Here is a 21,844-nt window from a genome sequence, read left to right as displayed (position 1 = left end):
GCCAGAAGAGCAACGCATACCAAGCATTGAGCGATTGATCACTGTTATTAAGGTTACACATACCTTGGGTTCTACTTCAGTTGGTGGTCCTGTGTGGTCCTCTCCTGGTCTGGTCTCTGGATAGTAGATATCACCAAGTTGATATCTTTTCGGGATTGTGCCTCGCTGGTTAAGACACTGTAGTCATTGGTGACGATGATCTGGTTAAGCTCTGTGTCCAATGTACTTGATAACTAACACCAACGTTAGTTCGCTCAACGTAAACGATTTGAGACTCCAGTCTCAACTTCTCCAACTTCTCAGTCTGGCTTACTGCGTCTCCTAGCTGAGTCTCTTTCTGTCTCTCGAGACCTCTCCTCTGTTTTTGTTCAAATCTTGTCCCAAGGAATTTGACTGTGTCAACTGACGTCAGGCACTTGTGCCCTTCTTTCTTCGGAAAACGAGGTCGCTTCCTTGTGTCGCGAACAACAACTGCAATACTTGGAATGCTCTGATCTCATGATTCTAGACAATTTCTACATACCCGTGAATGTGTTTTCTTGTTCAAAATAATTATACAATTGCAACTTAGTAAATTCTGTAGATTGCTTTTACTAACACATTTTCTGAATTCAGTTCCTGAATTCGCAGACAGCGAACAATGTGCTTTAATGATTTTAAAAAGCTGACAAAACAATCGTACAAATTTCGTGAAATTGCCTTAGTAAAAATATTTAGATTGACATAAATTATTTCATTGTTTTTCTCCCTTCACCAAACAAAATTAAAATCTTTAATAAATCTGATATTTCAAAATATACATAAAATTAATCATTGAATTACGGGCTCTGCTACATAAAAATACAGGCTCTGTTACATGCCCCTCTTTGAAACCTTGTTAGCTACGCTAACAAATTAGATCTCATAGGAGATCGTTGTTACATCAAACACCCTGTAGATATATAAAAATATAAAAACATAACTTGAAATTAAAATATAACGTTAACCAAAATAATATATATATATATATATATATATATATATATATATATATATATATATATATATATATATATAACAACATAAATAAATATTCATAACTTGATTAATCAATTTCCGAATCCCCAAAATTAACTTAATCTATTAATATTTAATCATTTGATTTTGGTAAAATATAATATACAAGATAGAAAGCTAAATGTGTATACTCACTCCATCTAGTGAGTAAAACAAAAATTAGAACAAATGAACTATTGTGTGTTAATTGCAGATGAGATTGTTCTAATAATGTGCAATTAAGCTTTTTGTTACCAAGTGACAAGTAAAATTTTCCATTGGTGTAGTGCACAACCTTGCCAACTCAAACATTATTTGACTGTACACCCAAAGTTTTATTCACCACTTTTTTATCACACTTTATTCACTTTTTGTTTGAAAACGAAACTTCCACACTAATAAGAACATTATGTACACTTATGTGATACTATGAAGTACACAAAAGAGTATCACTACTTCATAAATTTCTTCACTAAAAAAAATATACACTATATTTTCAATTCTAGAGAATAAAATTCTCCTTTAGGCAGTTTGCAACTAAGCGGATGACTTAGGTTGAGAAACGCAAATTCAGCGATTTTGAATCAAGGTTAATTCAAACATCCGCTTCTTGTTCCATTTGGGCGTCGTCTCGCTGGAAAGTTAACACGGTGTTCAAACACAATGAAAATTTAAGTTAATTTTTTAAGGTAGTTTTTGCGTTTTAAAGAATCATAACGTCGCAGGGGAAGAAAGATTCCCTGTCGGCGTCAATCGTGCGTTCACGTTTTGCAAGTTTCTCGGGATTTATCACAAAAATGTTCGATTGACAATCGGTGACGTGTCCCGTTTTCATTTCATGGTGCTCAACATCTAACCCATTATTTGTGGTGTTATTAGTGTTACCTTAAATTCGTAACCAACGCTATTGCTTCGGAAAGCTATGCTCAATCTGGCTTTACGTGAAATAAGTGGTGGATAGTGACAGTGACTTTCTTAAAAATAAACAATATGGATAACAACAATAATCTACAACTACAAGGATATGTACAATGTATTTATATTTAAATGTGTATATGTATATATGTTTACAAGTATTTAACTAATTATCCTAACTTACAATAATATCAACTATTTCTTTATCTACCTATCGCTAGATAACTGAAATCAAAACCCGTTTAAGATTCAGGGGTAAGAAATCGATGGAATCCTCAATTTACGCAAGATTCGATAGAGCCTTGGTTGTCAAACGGCTGCTCGACTAGCCGTCCATCCTAATCGAGAATTGTTTCCAGTTATCACATATACTACCTACTAAAATATATAAAATCATAAAAGTCTGATATGTTGATTTAAAATTTAAAAGAAAATCCGATTCTTCTTCATACTTATTTTTCTTTTCCTCTCTTTTTTTTCTCAAATAAATTCGTGACAAAATTATAATACTAAACTTAATGTCTAATTAATCTAAATATCGTCATAATCAGTGTTTTACGTAAGTTCATCGCAATCGTGAACATTGTGATAATCATTATTTTACCCAAGTTCATTGCCCTGGTGGCCAACCAAAAACAAATTCCCTTTGGTTCAAGACATAATCTTGAATTTAAAATTGTAAATTACATACTCGCGCGTTATTTATCATTACTTTTTTATATATTTATATTATTTTTATTATTATCATTATAATATTATTATAATTAAACTTATTACTATTATTATTAAAAATTTGCCAACAAGGCCTAGCTTGTGAGTGGATTCTATATTCGGTCATTACACTACGATATTTCTATCCATCTCTAAATGTTCTTTCTTGTTTAGGGATCTACTCTTACAGAACCTACTCGTCTGTCTTTTATCCCCAAATCTAAATCTCTTTTTCCCCCTCTGTACTATATCTATATTCATCTTAACTTATATTCTCACTACATATGCGCTTATATTCACTATACATTCACTATATATTCGTCGTATATTCTTTATATTCTTCATAGCATGCTATATCTTCTCTATATATATCGCTTATTTCTTCTATAGTACTATATTTCTTCTATTATATCTATTATTATCTCTTATCTATTATTTATTTATTTATTATCTATTTTCTTCATTCTTCTCTCTATTTATGTTTATACTTTATTTACTTTACGTCTACTTCAGGTATCTACTAATCTACTATTCGTCTATTCTTATTCTATTTATCTATTTGTTTGCTATCAACACTTATCTTACATAATCTATTTTATTTCTAGTTCCCTTCTATCTAATCACATTCCTTCCGAATCCTTCTCTATTTCTTCACTTCCTTCCATCCATATAAAAATCTATGAAAACTAACGCTAGATTTACTTACTTATAACATCAGCAATCCACTAAAATAGACCTCTATTCTAGCTATTACTTACCCTATTCTAGATCTTACTAGATATTAATAAAAAAATATATAAAATTAAAAGAAAATAATACATATTCTCGTATTTAAACTCATTAACTTTATCCTACGATTACACGCTAGGATACTAAAAATAATCAGTAACAACTCTAAATTTAAACTTAATTCCGTATTCTCTAGGACCTAGGCTAAAAAGGAAAGATATCACCTACAAAAAAAATTGTTCACTGCTTTTCACGTGACAAACGAGTCATCTCTTGTGTTTCTTCTGAAATTGTCAGGGAAGACTTATGTGACTTCCTAAACAAAATATTCTCGTCGACGTTTTGGTAATCGCCCATTTTCAAATCGGCGAGAATGGGATTGCCTTCCTAATTAGAGTTTCCCCTATTGAAAGGTTCGCCAAATCTCAATGTTTCTCTAATTTTAATTTTCTTATCTAGCCTTAACTTCACATAAATTTCCATCATTCATTGTCTTCTATTATTTGTTTTCATTCTTGCCTCACTTCATTCTATTTTCCCTGATCTTATTCTGATAGCAAAAATCATTCAGTTTATTTTCAGTTTTCTTCTCCATATTCACTTTTTTCTATTTTCTAAATCTACTCTTTATCTTTAAAAAATCCATGTTACTTCTAATATACCAATTTTCTAACATCTATATTTATATCTGTGTATATGTCCTCGAGACATAATCCAAATTTATCTAATCATCAATTTCAGACTTTCTACACTTTGATTATCAATAATAACACTAATACTACTAACACATTAACTTCTTAACCTATTTACTTATTAACTTTATAATTCTACTTGTCCCTTGAAACCTAATCTCTAATTATAATAATATAAATAATAATATTACACAAAATACTAATAACTCGAAATATTCCTAATATTACCCTATATATATATATTCCTAATTTATATAACTACATATTAATGATAAAAATACTACATAACTATATACAATATGATTCTCATGCTTAGCTCATATTCACTACGACAACCACGGTATCCTTTGTTTAAAAAATGTAGCAAAACCTACCAAATCTAATTATGATTTATCACTCGAAATAACAACCTTCGCTTGCTTCTCAATTTGCGCTAGTGTCGTTACAAACTGTGATATTCTAATTGCTTGAGTACAATCAAATTTATACCTGAAACGTTCTAACCTTTCGTTCACTCTTTCCTGGCTAGCACCAGAAGTGAATAACGCAAAAATTTTGTATTTCAGCTGTTCGTTCTTAATAGCGAAAAATATGGATTCACGCACTAGTGTGTTCGTTATCACAGACATGAAATGCCGTCTGAAACCCAACTCTACTAACTCATCGACACTAAAGATTTTGTCACAAAACTCAATCATATAATAATGATTGTATATTATACCTAGCACGTTACTTCTGAATATTATTTCTTTGTCTTCATTTTATGTAGGATTGAACTCCATGAAATGTTTTAGAACACCTTGATAATATCTTGGCTTGGAAAACATTGTTGCAGTTTTCCCATTATCCTTCAAAAGAGGATAGTGCACCCTATGATTATTTTTTAATGAAAGCATATTTACTAAATTAATGCTACTACTAACAATAATACTTAAATTTAGAGCGGGTGGGTGGATTTTAACCTATATTCCAATTATTGTAGCTATCTAATGAAACTAATTTTAAGTTTTCATTCATTTTCGCTGCTCGCGCTCGACCTCGACTCGTCGCGAAGGATGGAATACAAATCCTCTCTCTCTCTGTGCTTTCGTGTACCGTCGGTGACGATCGGCAACGCTCGTAGATTATATCAGCCGCAACTCTGTGCCACAGCTGTCAACGATTCACACAGCGTACTAGCTTGCTTCATTCATTAAATTAATTTACCAATTATTATTTTACGTTACTTTTGTATTTAAACGTCTAAATTAACAAGAGTGGATGAGATGGTAACTCTTGTAAACCACACCAAAACAAACTGAATTTCGTTTCGTGAACGCTATAAATTACCATGACTTGGGATAATATAACTATAACGCATAACTATACGCTACGTCTCTCAACAGAGAAAAGAACTCGTAACTACTGATCTTTCAAAATCTCTTTCTATGTTATTGCGATGGCTTAATACTACCATAGCACTGCGTTATAATATATTAAATCTAAATTGTACTTAACCATGACATCGGTAAGGGTGGGCGGGTTTTAATTATTTATGTTTATTTACTATTTATATTATTTATAAAATAATGAGAACGAACCAATAGCATCTCCAGCATGACAACCTCCTCAGTTCGTGTCTTTAAAACAGGGATGAAGATGTTGAACTGAGAAGATCACCTTCCACTCACCATCTAGAATGAGAGGGAACATTGACAATTACCAAGCGAGAGGTTATTGATTGAACCATGTCTTTATAGGAAATTACCAAGAAATGACAACTCAGATATCGAATTAATGTTTGATGGTTATATTTCTCATAACTTGTGTTGCTGTGTAAAATGTGATGTTAAAATTCGGGTATCTAGAAGGTTTGCCAGAAGAGCAACGCATATCAAGCATTGAGCGATTGATCACTGTTATTAAGGTTACACATACCTTGGGTTCTACTTCAGTTGGTGGACCTCGGTGGTCCTCTCCTGGTCTGGTCTCTGGATAGTAGATATCACCAAGTTGATATATTTTCGGGATTGTGTCTCGCTGGTTAAGACACTGCAGTCATTGGTGACGATGATCTGGTTAAGCTCTGTGTCCAATGTACTTGATAACTAACACCAACGTTAGTTCGCTCAACGTAAACGATTTGAGACTCCAGTCTCAACTTCTCCAACTTCTCAGTCTGGCTTACTGCATCTCCTAGCTGAGTCTCCTTCTGTCTCTCGAGACCTCTCGTCCTCTGTTTTTGTTCAAATCTTGTCCCAAGGAATTTGACTGTGTCAACTGACGTCAGGCACTTGTGCCCTTCTTTCTTCGGAAAACGAGGTCGCTTCCTTGTGTCGCGAACAACAACTGCAATACTTGGAATGCTCTTTTCTCATGATTCTAGACAATTTCTACATACTCGTGAATGTGTTTTCTTGTTCACAATAATTATACAATTGCAACTTAGTAAATTCTGTAGATTGCTTTTACTAACACATTTTCTGAATTCAGTTCCTGAATTCGCAGACAGCGAACAATGTGCTTTAAAGATTTTAAAAAGCTGACAAAACAATCGTACAAATTTCGTGAAAATTGCCTTAGTAAGAATATTTGGATTGACATAAATTATTTCATTGTTTTTCTCCCTTTACCAAACAAAATTAAAATCTTTAATAAATCTGATATTTCAAAATATACATAAAATTAATCATTGAATTACGGGCTGTGCTACATAAAAATACAGGCTCTGTTACATGCCCCTCTTTGAAATCTTGTTAGCTACGCTAACAAATTAGATCTCATAGGAGATCGTTGTTACATCAAACACCCTGTAGATATATAAAAATATAAAAACATAACTTGAAATTAAAATATAACGTTAACCAAAATATATATATATATATATATATATATATATATATATATATATATATATATATATATATATATATATATATATATATATATATAACATAAATAAATATTCATAACTTGATTAATCCATTTCCAAATCCCCAAAATTAACTTAATCTATTAATATTTAATCATTTGATTTTGGTAAAATATAATATACAAGATACAAAGCTAAATGTGTATACTCACTCCATCTAGTGAGTAAAACAAAAATTAGAACAAATGAACTATTCTGTGTTAATTGCAGATGAGATTGTTCTTATAATGTGCAATTAAGTTTTTTGTTACCAAGTGACAAGTAAAATTTTCCATTGGTGTAGTGCACAACCTTGCCAACTCAAACATTATTTGACTGTACACCCAAAGTTTTATTCACCACTTTTTATCACACTTTATTCACTTTTTGTTTGAAAACGAAACTTCCACACTAATAAGAACATTATGTACACTTATGTGATACTATGAAGTACACAAAAGAGTATCACTACTTCATAAATTTCTTCATTAAAAAAAATATACACTATATTTTAAATTCTAGAGAATAAAATTCTCCTTTAGGCAGTTTGCAACTAAGCGGATGACTTAGGTTGAGAATCGCAAATTCAGCGATTTTGAATCAAGGTTAATTCAAACATCCGCTTCTTGTTCCATTTGGGCGTCGTCTCGCTGGAAAGTTAACACGGTGTTCAAACACAATGAAAATTTAAGTTAATTTTTTAAGGTAGTTTTTGCGTTTTAAAGAATCATAACGTCGCAGGGGAAGAAAGATTCCCTGTCGGCGTCAATCGTGCGTTCACTTTTTGCAAGTTTCTCGGGATTTATCACAAAAATGTTCGATTGACAATCGGTGACGTGTCCCGTTTTCATTTCATGGTGCTCAACATCTAACCCATTATTTGTGGTGTTATTAGTGTTACCTTAAATTCGTAACCAACGCTATTGCTTCGGAAAGCTATGCTCAATCTGGCTTTACGTGAAATAAGTGGTGGATAGTGACAGTGACTTTCTTAAAAATAAACAATATGGATAACAACAATAATCTACAACTACAAGGATATGTACAATGTATTTATATTTAAATGTGTATATGTATATATGTTTACAAGTATTTAACTAATTATCCTAACTTACAATAATATCAACTATTTCTTTATCTACCTATCGCTAGATAACTGAAATCAAAACCCGTTTAAGATTCAGGGGTAAGAAATCGATGGAATCCTCAATTTACGCAAGATTCGATAGAGCCTTGGTTGTCAAACGGCTGCTCGACTAGCCGTCCATCCTAATCGAGAATTGTTTCCAGTTATCACATTTACTACCTACTAAAATATATAAAATCATAAAAGTCTGATATGTTGATTTAAAATTTAAAAGAAAATCCGATTCTTCTTCATACTTATTTTTCTCTTCCTCTCTTTTTTTTCTCAAATAAATTCGTGACAAAATTATAATACTAAACTTAATGTCTAATTAATCTAAATATAGTCGTAATCAGTGTTTTACGTAAGTTCATCGCAATCGTGAACATTGTGATAATCATTATTTTACCCAAGTTCATTGCCCTGGTGGCCAACCAAAAACAAATTCCCTTTGGTTAAAGACATAATCTTGAATTTAAAATTGTAAATTACATACTCGCGCGTTATTTATCATTACTTTTTATATATTTATATTATTTTTATTATTATCATTATAATATTATTATAATTAAACTTATTACTATTATTATTAAAAATTTGCCAACAAGGCCTAGCTTGTGAGTGGATTCTATATTCGGTCATTACACTACGATATTTCTATCCATCTCTAAATGTTCTTTCTTGTTTAGGGATCTACTCTTACAGAACCTACTCGTCTGTCTTTTATCCCCAAATCTAAATCTCTTTTTCCCCCTCTGTACTATATCTATATTCATCTTAACTTATATTCTCACTATATATGCGCTTATATTCACTATACATTCACTATATATTCGTCGTATATTCTTTATATTCTTCATAGCATGCTATATCTTCTCTATATATATCGCTTATTTCTTCTATAGTACTATATTTCTTCTATTATATCTATTATTATCTCTTATCTATTATTTATTTATTTATTATCTATTTTCTTCATTCTTCTCTCTATTTATGTTTATGCTTTATTTACTTTACGTCTACTTCAGGTATCTACTAATCTACTATTCGTCTATTCTTATTCTATTTATCTATTTGTTTGATATCAACACTTATCTTACATAATCTATTTTATTTCTAGTTCCCTTCTATCTAATCACATTCCTTCCGAATCCTTCTCTATTTCTTCACTTCCTTCCATCCATATAAAAATCTATGAAAACTAACGCTAGATTTACTTACTTATAACATCAGCAATCCACTAAAATAGACCTCTATTCTAGCTATTACTTACCCTATTCTAGATCTTACTAGATATTAATAAAAAAAATATATAAAATTAAAAGAAAATAATAAATATTCTCGTATTTAAACTCATTAACTTTATCCTACGATTACACGCTAGGATACTAAAAATAATCAGTAAGAACTCTAAATTTAAACTTAATTCCGTATTCTCTAGGACCTAGGCTAAAAAGGAAAGATATCACCTACAAAAAAAATTGTTCACTGCTTTTCACGTGACAAACGAGTCATCTCTTGTGTTTCTTCTGAAATTGTCAGGGAAGACTTATGTGACTTCCTAAACAAAATATTCTCGTCGACGTTTTGGTAATCGCCCATTTTCAACTCGGCGAGAATGGGATTTCCTTCCTAATTAGAGTTTCCCCTATTGAAAGGTTCGCCAAATCTCAATGTTTCTCTAATTTTAATTTTCTTATCTAGCCTTAACTTCACATAAATTTCCATCATTCATTGTCTTCTATTATTTGTTTTCATTCTTGCCTCACTTCATTCTATTTTCCCTGATCTTATTCTGATAGCAAAAATCATTCAGTTTATTTTCAGTTTTCTTCTCCATATTCACTTTTTTCTATTTTCTAAATCTACTCTTTATCTTTAAAAAATCCATGTTACTTCTAATATACCAATTTTCTAACATCTATATTTATATCTGTGTATATGTCCTCGAGACATAATCCAAATTTATCTAATCATCAATTTCAGACTTTCTACACTTTGATTATCAATAATAACACTAATACTACTAACACATTAACTTCTTAACCTATTTACTTATTAACTTTATAATTCTACTTGTCCCTTGAAACCTAATCTCTAATTATAATAATATAAATAATAATATTACACAAAATACTAATAACTCGAAATATTCCTAATATTACCCTATATATATATATTCCTAATTTATATAACTACATATTAATGATAAAAATACTACATAACTATATACAATATGATTCTCATGCTTAGCTCATATTCACTACGACAACCACGGTATCCTTTGTTTAAAAAATGTAGCAAAACCTACCAAATCTAATTATGATTTATCACTCGAAATAACAACCTTCGCTTGCTTCTCAATTTGCGCTAGTGTCGTTACAAACTGTGATATTCTAATTGCTTGAGTACAATCAAATTTATACCTGAAACGTTCTAACCTTTCGTTCACTCTTTCCTGGCTAGCACCAGAAGTGAATAACGCAAAAATTTTGTATTTCAGCTGTTCGTTCTTAATAGCGAAAAATATGGATTCACGCACTAGTGTGTTCGTTATCACAGACATGAAATGCCGTCTGAAACCCAACTCTACTAACTCATCGACACTAAAGATTTTGTCACAAAACTCAATCATATAATAATGATTGTATATTATACCTAGCACGTTACTTCTGAATATTATTTCTTTGTCTTCATTTTATGTAGGATTGAACTCCATGAAATGTTTTAGAACACCTTGATAATATCTTGGCTTGGAAAACATTGTTGCAGTTTTCCCATTATCCTTCAAAAGAGGATAGTGCACCCTATGATTATTTTTTAATGAAAGCATATTTACTAAATTAATGCTACTACTAACAATAATACTTAAATTTAGAGCGGGTGGGTGGATTTTAACCTATATTCCAATTATTGTAGCTATCTAATGAAACTAATTTTAAGTTTTCATTCATTTTCGCTGCTCGCGCTCGACCTCGACTCGTCGCGAAGGATGGAATACAAATCCTCTCTCTCTCTGTGCTTTCGTGTACCGTCGGTGACGATCGGCAACGCTCGTAGATTATATCAGCCGCAACTCTGTGCCACAGCTGTCAACGATTCACACAGCGTACTAGCTTGCTTCATTCATTAAATTAATTTACCAATTATTATTTTACGTTACTTTTGTATTTAAACGTCTAAATTAACAAGAGTGGATGAGATGGTAACTCTTGTAAACCACACCAAAACAAACTGAATTTCGTTTCGTGAACGCTATAAATTACCATGACTTGGGATAATATAACTATAACGCATAACTATACGCTACGTCTCTCAACAGAGAAAAGAACTCGTAACTACTGATCTTTCAAAATCTCTTTCTATGTTATTGCGATGGCTTAATACTACCATAGCACTGCGTTATAATATATTAAATCTAAATTGTACTTAACCATGACATCGGTAAGGGTGGGCGGGTTTTAATTATTTATGTTTATTTACTATTTATATTATTTATAAAATAATGAGAACGAACCAATAGCATCTCCAGCATGACAACCTCCTCAGTTCGTGTCTTTAAAACAGGGATGAAGATGTTGAACTGAGAAGATCACCTTCCACTCACCATCTAGAATGAGAGGGAACATTGACAATTACCAAGCGAGAGGTTATTGATTGAACCATGTCTTTATAGGAAATTACCAAGAAATGACAACTCAGATATCGAATTAATGTTTGATGGTTATATTTCTCATAACTTGTGTTGCTGTGTAAAATGTGATGTTAAAATTCGGGTATCTAGAAGGTTTGCCAGAAGAGCAACGCATATCAAGCATTGAGCGATTGATCACTGTTATTAAGGTTACACATACCTTGGGTTCTACTTCAGTTGGTGGACCTCGGTGGTCCTCTCCTGGTCTGGTCTCTGGATAGTAGATATCACCAAGTTGATATATTTTCGGGATTGTGTCTCGCTGGTTAAGACACTGCAGTCATTGGTGACGATGATCTGGTTAAGCTCTGTGTCCAATGTACTTGATAACTAACACCAACGTTAGTTCGCTCAACGTAAACGATTTGAGACTCCAGTCTCAACTTCTCCAACTTCTCAGTCTGGCTTACTGCATCTCCTAGCTGAGTCTCCTTCTGTCTCTCGAGACCTCTCGTCCTCTGTTTTTGTTCAAATCTTGTCCCAAGGAATTTGACTGTGTCAACTGACGTCAGGCACTTGTGCCCTTCTTTCTTCGGAAAACGAGGTCGCTTCCTTGTGTCGCGAACAACAACTGCAATACTTGGAATGCTCTTTTCTCATGATTCTAGACAATTTCTACATACTCGTGAATGTGTTTTCTTGTTCACAATAATTATACAATTGCAACTTAGTAAATTCTGTAGATTGCTTTTACTAACACATTTTCTGAATTCAGTTCCTGAATTCGCAGACAGCGAACAATGTGCTTTAAAGATTTTAAAAAGCTGACAAAACAATCGTACAAATTTCGTGAAAATTGCCTTAGTAAGAATATTTGGATTGACATAAATTATTTCATTGTTTTTCTCCCTTTACCAAACAAAATTAAAATCTTTAATAAATCTGATATTTCAAAATATACATAAAATTAATCATTGAATTACGGGCTGTGCTACATAAAAATACAGGCTCTGTTACATGCCCCTCTTTGAAATCTTGTTAGCTACGCTAACAAATTAGATCTCATAGGAGATCGTTGTTACATCAAACACCCTGTAGATATATAAAAATATAAAAACATAACTTGAAATTAAAATATAACGTTAACCAAAATAATATATATATATATATATATATATATATATATATATATAACATAAATAAATATTCATAACTTGATTAATCCATTTCCAAATCCCCAAAATTAACTTAATCTATTAATATTTAATCATTTGATTTTGGTAAAATATAATATACAAGATACAAAGCTAAATGTGTATACTCACTCCATCTAGTGAGTAAAACAAAAATTAGAACAAATGAACTATTCTGTGTTAATTGCAGATGAGATTGTTCTTATAATGTGCAATTAAGTTTTTTGTTACCAAGTGACAAGTAAAATTTTCCATTGGTGTAGTGCACAACCTTGCCAACTCAAACATTATTTGACTGTACACCCAAAGTTTTATTCACCACTTTTTATCACACTTTATTCACTTTTTGTTTGAAAACGAAACTTCCACACTAATAAGAACATTATGTACACTTATGTGATACTATGAAGTACACAAAAGAGTATCACTACTTCATAAATTTCTTCATTAAAAAAAATATACACTATATTTTAAATTCTAGAGAATAAAATTCTCCTTTAGGCAGTTTGCAACTAAGCGGATGACTTAGGTTGAGAATCGCAAATTCAGCGATTTTGAATCAAGGTTAATTCAAACATCCGCTTCTTGTTCCATTTGGGCGTCGTCTCGCTGGAAAGTTAACACGGTGTTCAAACACAATGAAAATTTAAGTTAATTTTTTAAGGTAGTTTTTGCGTTTTAAAGAATCATAACGTCGCAGGGGAAGAAAGATTCCCTGTCGGCGTCAATCGTGCGTTCACTTTTTGCAAGTTTCTCGGGATTTATCACAAAAATGTTCGATTGACAATCGGTGACGTGTCCCGTTTTCATTTCATGGTGCTCAACATCTAACCCATTATTTGTGGTGTTATTAGTGTTACCTTAAATTCGTAACCAACGCTATTGCTTCGGAAAGCTATGCTCAATCTGGCTTTACGTGAAATAAGTGGTGGATAGTGACAGTGACTTTCTTAAAAATAAACAATATGGATAACAACAATAATCTACAACTACAAGGATATGTACAATGTATTTATATTTAAATGTGTATATGTATATATGTTTACAAGTATTTAACTAATTATCCTAACTTACAATAATATCAACTATTTCTTTATCTACCTATCGCTAGATAACTGAAATCAAAACCCGTTTAAGATTCAGGGGTAAGAAATCGATGGAATCCTCAATTTACGCAAGATTCGATAGAGCCTTGGTTGTCAAACGGCTGCTCGACTAGCCGTCCATCCTAATCGAGAATTGTTTCCAGTTATCACATTTACTACCTACTAAAATATATAAAATCATAAAAGTCTGATATGTTGATTTAAAATTTAAAAGAAAATCCGATTCTTCTTCATACTTATTTTTCTCTTCCTCTCTTTTTTTTCTCAAATAAATTCGTGACAAAATTATAATACTAAACTTAATGTCTAATTAATCTAAATATAGTCGTAATCAGTGTTTTACGTAAGTTCATCGCAATCGTGAACATTGTGATAATCATTATTTTACCCAAGTTCATTGCCCTGGTGGCCAACCAAAAACAAATTCCCTTTGGTTAAAGACATAATCTTGAATTTAAAATTGTAAATTACATACTCGCGCGTTATTTATCATTACTTTTTTATATATTTATATTATTTTTATTATTATCATTATAATATTATTATAATTAAACTTATTACTATTATTATTAAAAATTTGCCAACAAGGCCTAGCTTGTGAGTGGATTCTATATTCGGTCATTACACTACGATATTTCTATCCATCTCTAAATGTTCTTTCTTGTTTAGGGATCTACTCTTACAGAACCTACTCGTCTGTCTTTTATCCCCAAATCTAAATCTCTTTTTCCCCCTCTGTACTATATCTATATTCATCTTAACTTATATTCTCACTACATATGCGCTTATATTCACTATACATTCACTATATATTCGTCGTATATTCTTTATATTCTTCATAGCATGCTATATCTTCTCTATATATATCGCTTATTTCTTCTATAGTACTATATTTCTTCTATTATATCTATTATTATCTCTTATCTATTATTTATTTATTTATTATCTATTTTCTTCATTCTTCTCTCTATTTATGTTTATACTTTATTTACTTTACGTCTACTTCAGGTATCTACTAATCTACTATTCGTCTATTCTTATTCTATTTATCTATTTGTTTGCTATCAACACTTATCTTACATAATCTATTTTATTTCTAGTTCCCTTCTATCTAATCACATTCCTTCCGAATCCTTCTCTATTTCTTCACTTCCTTCCATCCATATAAAAATCTATGAAAACTAACGCTAGATTTACTTACTTATAACATCAGCAATCCACTAAAATAGACCTCTATTCTAGCTATTACTTACCCTATTCTAGATCTTACTAGATATTAATAAAAAAAATATATAAAATTAAAAGAAAATAATACATATTCTCGTATTTAAACTCATTAACTTTATCCTACGATTACACGCTAGGATACTAAAAATAATCAGTAACAACTCTAAATTTAAACTTAATTCCGTATTCTCTAGGACCTAGGCTAAAAAGGAAAGATATCACCTACAAAAAAAATTGTTCACTGCTTTTCACGTGACAAACGAGTCATCTCTTGTGTTTCTTCTGAAATTGTCAGGGAAGACTTATGTGACTTCCTAAACAAAATATTCTCGTCGACGTTTTGGTAATCGCCCATTTTCAAATCGGCGAGAATGGGATTGCCTTCCTAATTAGAGTTTCCCCTATTGAAAGGTTCGCCAAATCTCAATGTTTCTCTAATTTTAATTTTCTTATCTAGCCTTAACTTCACATAAATTTCCATCATTCATTGTCTTCTATTATTTGTTTTCATTCTTGCCTCACTTCATTCTATTTTCCCTGATCTTATTCTGATAGCAAAAATCATTCAGTTTATTTTCAGTTTTCTTCTCCATATTCACTTTTTTCTATTTTCTAAATCTACTCTTTATCTTTAAAAAATCCATGTTACTTCTAATATACCAATTTTCTAACATCTATATTTATATCTGTGTATATGTCCTCGAGACATAATCCAAATTTATCTAATCATCAATTTCAGACTTTCTACACTTTGATTATCAATAATAACACTAATACTACTAACACATTAACTTCTTAACCTATTTACTTATTAACTTTATAATTCTACTTATCCCTTGAAACCTAATCTCTAATTATAATAATATAAATAATAATATTACACAAAATACTAATAACTCGAAATATTCCTAATATTACCCTATATATATATTCCTAATTTATATAACTACATATTAATGATAAAAATACTACATAACTATATACAATATGATTCTCATGCTTAGCTCATATTCACTACGACAACCACGGTGTCCTTTGTTTAAAAAATGTAGCAAAAGCTACCAAATCTAATTATGATTTATCACTCGAAATAACAACCTTCGCTTGCTTCTCAATTTGCGCTAGTGTCGTTACAAACTGTGATATTCTAATTGCTTGAGTACAATCAAATTTATACCTGAAACGTTCTAACCTTTCGTTCACTCTTTCCTGGCTAGCACCAGAAGTGAATAACGCAAAAATTTTGTATTTCAGCTGTTCGTTCTTAATAGCGAAAAATATGGATTCACGCACTAGTGTGTTCGTTATCACAGACATGAAATGCCGTCTGAAACCCAACTCTACTAACTCATCGACACTAAAGATTTTGTCACAAAACTCAATCATATAATAATGATTGTATATTATACCTAGCACGTTACTTCTGAATATTATTTCTTTGTCTTCATTTTATGTAGGATTGAACTCCATGAAATGTTTTAGAACACCTTGATAATATCTTGGCTTGGAAAACATTGTTGCAGTTTTCCCATTATCCTTCAAAAGAGGATAGTGCACCCTATGATTATTTTTTAATGAAAGCATATTTACTAAATTAATGCTACTACTAACAATAATACTTAAATTTAGAGCGGGTGGGTGGATTTTAACCTATATTCCAATTATTGTAGCTATCTAATGAAACTAATTTTAAGTTTTCATTCATTTTCGCTGCTCGCGCTCGACCTCGACTCGTCGCGAAGGATGGAATACAAATCCTCTCTCTCTCTGTGCTTTCGTGTACCGTCGGTGACGATCGGCAACGCTCGTAGATTATATCAGCCGCAACTCTGTGCCACAGCTGTCAACGATTCACACAGCGTACTAGCTTGCTTCATTCATTAAATTAATTTACCAATTATTATTTTACGTTACTTTTGTATTTAAACGTCTAAATTAACAAGAGTGGATGAGATGGTAACTCTTGTAAACCACACCAAAACAAACTGAATTTCGTTTCGTGAACGCTATAAATTACCATGACTTGGGATAATATAACTATAACGCATAACTATACGCTACGTCTCTCAACAGAGAAAAGAACTCGTAACTACTGATCTTTCAAAATCTCTTTCTATGTTATTGCGATGGCTTAATACTACCATAGCACTGCGTTATAATATATTAAATCTAAATTGTACTTAACCATGACATCGGTAAGGGTGGGCGGGTTTTAATTATTTATGTTTATTTACTATTTATATTATTTATAAAATAATGAGAACGAACCAATAGCATCTCCAGCATGACAACCTCCTCAGTTCGTGTCTTTAAAACAGGGATGAAGATGTTGAACTGAGAAGATCACCTTCCACTCACCATCTAGAGTGAGTGGGAACATTGATAATTACCAAGCGAGAGGTTATTGATTGAACCATGTCTTTATAGGAAATTACCAAGAAATGACAACTCAGATATCGAATTAATGTTTGATGGTTATATTTCTCATAACTTGTGTTGCTGTGTAAAATGTGATGTTAAAATTCGGGTATCTAGAAGGTTTGCCAGAAGAGCAACGCATACCAAGCATTGAGCGATTGATCACTGTTATTAAGGTTACACATACCTTGGGTTCTACTTCAGTTGGTGGACCTCGGTGGTCCTCTCCTGGTCTGGTCTCTGGATAGTAGATATCACCAAGTTGATATCTTTTCGGGATTGTGTCTCGCTGGTTAAACCACTGCAGTCATTGGTGACGATGATCTGGTTAAGCTCTGTGTCCAATGTACTTGATAACTAACACCAACGTTAGTTCGCTCAACGTAAACGATTTGAGACTCCAGTCTCAACTTCTCCAACTTCTCAGTCTGGCTTACTGCATCTCCTAGCTGAGTCTCCTTCTGTCTCTCGAGACCTCTCGTCCTCTGTTTTTGTTCAAATCTTGTCCCAAGGAATTTGACTGTGTCCACTGACGTCAGGCACTTGTGCCCTTCTTTCTTCGGAAAACGAGGTCGCTTCCTTGTGTCGCGAACAACAACTGCAATACTTGGAATGCTCTTTTCTCATGATTCTAGACAATTTCTACATACTCGTGAATGTGTTTTCTTGTTCACAATAATTATACAATTGCAACTTAGTAAATTCTGTAGATTGCTTTTACTAACACACTTTCTGAATTCAGTTCCTGAATTCGCAGACAGCGAACAATGTGCTTTAAAGATTTTAAAAAGCTGACAAAACAATCGTACAAATTTCGTGAAAATTGCCTTAGTAAGAATATTTAGATTGACATAAATTATTTCATTGTTTTTCTCCCTTCACCAAACAAAATTAAAATCTTTAAAAAATCTGATATTTCAAAATATACATAAAATTAATCATTGAATTACGGGCTCTGCTACATAAAAATACAGGCTCTGGCACAATATGGAATGCAATTATCGAAACTTTGGCTTCTGTAGGTGTTAATAAGGATTCAAAATGCATTGGGCAAGCTTACGATGAGGCGAGCGTTATGAGAGGCCACATAGGTGATGTGCAAAAGTTATTTCGGAATTCTCATCCCCTCGCACTGTATATCAATCGCTATGTGCACCAGTTAAATTTAATAATATTTAATAATTGTAAAAGTGTGTTCGTTTGAACGAGCAAATACCTTTTTGATTTATTGCAGACTTTACATAATTGTTTCTCTGTGTAAAAGCTTATAGACGATAAAGCAAGCTCAGACAGCGTTAAGTTTGGAGCAATCCAGTATACCTGGCCTTTCAGACATTCGTTGGTCTTCACATACCGGTATTTATTCACTGAACGTTGTGAAAAAGAATTATGGAGCTATAATCTCTGCATTAGAGGGTAAGGATGCTAAGAAGACTACTAAAGCTGATTGTATTGCGAACAAACTGAAATCATTCGCAACTGTTTCATGCTTGATTGTTTTTAGCAAGATTGTGGGAATTATTAGTGGCCTGAATAATTTTCTACAAGGAGAAGATATTATCCTAACAGACGCCCAGCTACCTATTTATTCGGTTCTTGGAGCCATAAAAGAACTTAGAACAGAAGAAAATTCATTGGGTCTCTACACTGAAGCATTGGAGTTTGACACACAAATGGTGTAGAATGTTTTAATCAACTAAAGCGCAGAGAAAAGCGAGATAATAGTATTATGAAAGGTTTCCTGGTTTCCGTTAGTATTCCGAAGAGATCCACTATCGGGTAGTATTTCACTATCCAAAAGTACATGTTTCAGAATCCTGAGGTACTCACGAAACAACTTGTATAGAGTGAGTTTGGCAACTTACATATAATTTGAAGTACTCACCAACTACCTCTATAAAACTTGTGGAAGTACCAGAAAATTGTGAAACTTGGATATTTGGATAGGGCACATATTAGTTTCTAAGTGAAGTCTTGACCCGACTACGGTAGGTCTCATAGTTTCGGAGGTATGGACCTTTAAAGTCTTTTTTTTTTCTTTTTTTAATGTTTTCGGGTACCTATAACTCCGAAAGGAAGCATTTGCGCACCCAGGTTGGTCTATACTTTTCGTCCTATCTTGGTCAGGAATTACCTTCCAAACGTTGCCCGTGTTGTTTTGAAACACACTATATTTATATGTTATTTCATTTGCAAATATGGAACCCCCAAACTCAGAACTCTGGCTACGTCCCTGGACCTAAGTATATCTAGGGTTTTTGTATTTTAAAATAAAAAGAAAAGGAGTGTGTAAATAAATAAAATAAATCTGAAGTACAAAAGAAATAAGTAATTTTTAATTTACTCCTACTCACATCTTGGTAAATACTTGATTTTTACTGAAACCCTTGACATTAAGTTACGTCCACAATCATGTGAATATGTTGGCCCTACGTCCAACCCCAGAAAATGTTTTCTTAAACAAAGGTACTGAGAAGTTAATAACATGTATTTTACATTGTAAATATTTAATGTAAAATAACATATAGTACAGTATTCATATATGTTAAAATTGTACTACGTTACTTTGTACTACACGACTATTCTCTAAAAGTCGAAAGTAGAAGGAAAAAAAAAAGATAACTACGGGAAGTTTTATTTCTCCAGATATTTAAGTGATTTTTATTATCCTCCAGTGTTTATATACTTATCAAGTGTGTCTCTTTGTTTTAATTACACTATTACATTCTTGTAATACCTACCAACTAGGTGAGCCTATATTCAGATCAAGCTGAAAAAACACGAAAATGCCTACCTAATGTAGATACGTGTTAATTTGCCTGAACTGGCATGTACCACAACTACTTTTAACAATTAAAACTTTAGAAGGGATTTTTCGAACAGAGCTATGTCTTTCATCAGGCATGAAGCAAAAGAAACTCAGGGAAAACTAAATTAAGATTAAAGGAAACGGACTATTTACATGGAGTCACCAGCGTGTCATTGTGCCAGCCAATATAGTTGAGTTTGTACTCAGACTTCCAGAAGAGCAAATGCATCCTTATTCTGCACATTCTTTAATATTAGACAACAAACCATAGTGGGCGGTTTCAGGGTTTCAGAATGACAAAATATCTTCTAAAGCCTTTGTAATTCTTAAACCTCATATCATTCACTCATGGTTGGTTGTCTGATGTTAGATCATGTACAGAATAAGATGGATATGCTCTTTTGGAGGCGTGGGTACATAATTGCAATTTCATTGCCATGAATAATGGGAATGCTTTGTAATTCAGCTTCTGTTCAGGCAAAATAAAATGGTGGAGAAACGTAAGAACAAATCTGTCACTTCATGAACTGTTACTTCATTAAAGTTCTGAGGGTGGTTGGAATCCAAAGTTATTCATTCGGTCCCGCGTTGCATAGCTGCGATGGTTAAAACGAACGTATAACTCCAAATTTTAATATGTAAACAACACGAAAAAAAAAATTGGCAAAAATGCAATATTATAATCAATCAAAGTAACTTACTGCACGAGCATTCCGAGACTGTGGACGACTGTGGATAGGTCGAGTTCGAAATTATTCTTGATGTTCCGCCTTCTAACAGCTGATTGTCAGGTGATGTATTTCCATCTGAACTTGGTCGACCTTCTGTAACTTCTGCTGAGAAAAAAAAAATGAATAAAAAAATTAAATTCAAATGAAAACTTTCGCAGATTATTCAAAATATTTAGATCATATTCACCGTCATACATTAAAAAATACGATTTTTGGAATAGGGCCGCAAAGAACAGGTAGATTCTTTTAACATTTCAAACGACCTCTACTTTCAAAGCAGTTTGTTGAATCATGCCGATTTTCAGATTCAACTCAGATATCGTAAATATCTAATTTTTTGTACAAACTTTGGTCCCAATCTGTTGTAACAAGTACACGTGGCAGCCATTTTTTTTAAAGAATTATTCTAAGTTTAACACTCAACCAACATATTGTACTGCAACTATCAATTTTTGGTCAAAATTTGGTTCCGAAACGTTCGTAATTGCGGCACACATGTTTTTTAGACAATTAAATGCCAACTATTTTGGACTTTTTTTGATGGATCATTGTGACTATCTTGGTCAACTCACATATTACAAACACTCCAGCTAAATTTGGTTCTGTTTGGGTAATAATCATGAAAATT

The 21,844-nt window shown here is 32.3% G+C and overlaps 1 long non-coding RNA gene across 2 annotated transcripts in view; it reads right to left on the bottom strand.

The window, feature by feature from the left end:
- LOC145670541 (uncharacterized) overlaps positions 1 to 21,844 on the bottom strand; it is a 32,181-nt gene that overhangs the window by 7,278 nt on the left and 3,059 nt on the right. The window contains exon 2 of one of the 2 annotated variants that reach the window (XR_014128332.1): positions 21,187 to 21,321. This is a non-coding gene — a long non-coding RNA (uncharacterized LOC145670541). The remainder of the gene's footprint in view (positions 1 to 21,186; positions 21,322 to 21,844) is intronic. The other variant, XR_014128331.1, reaches the window with a different exon arrangement.

This window comes from Thermobia domestica, chromosome 14 (genome assembly GCF_964235325.1).
Source record: "Thermobia domestica chromosome 14, izTheDome1.hap1.1, whole genome shotgun sequence".
Taxonomy (NCBI): domain Eukaryota; kingdom Metazoa; phylum Arthropoda; class Insecta; order Zygentoma; family Lepismatidae; genus Thermobia; species Thermobia domestica.
This window is presented reverse-complemented; position numbering and strand designations above follow the sequence as displayed.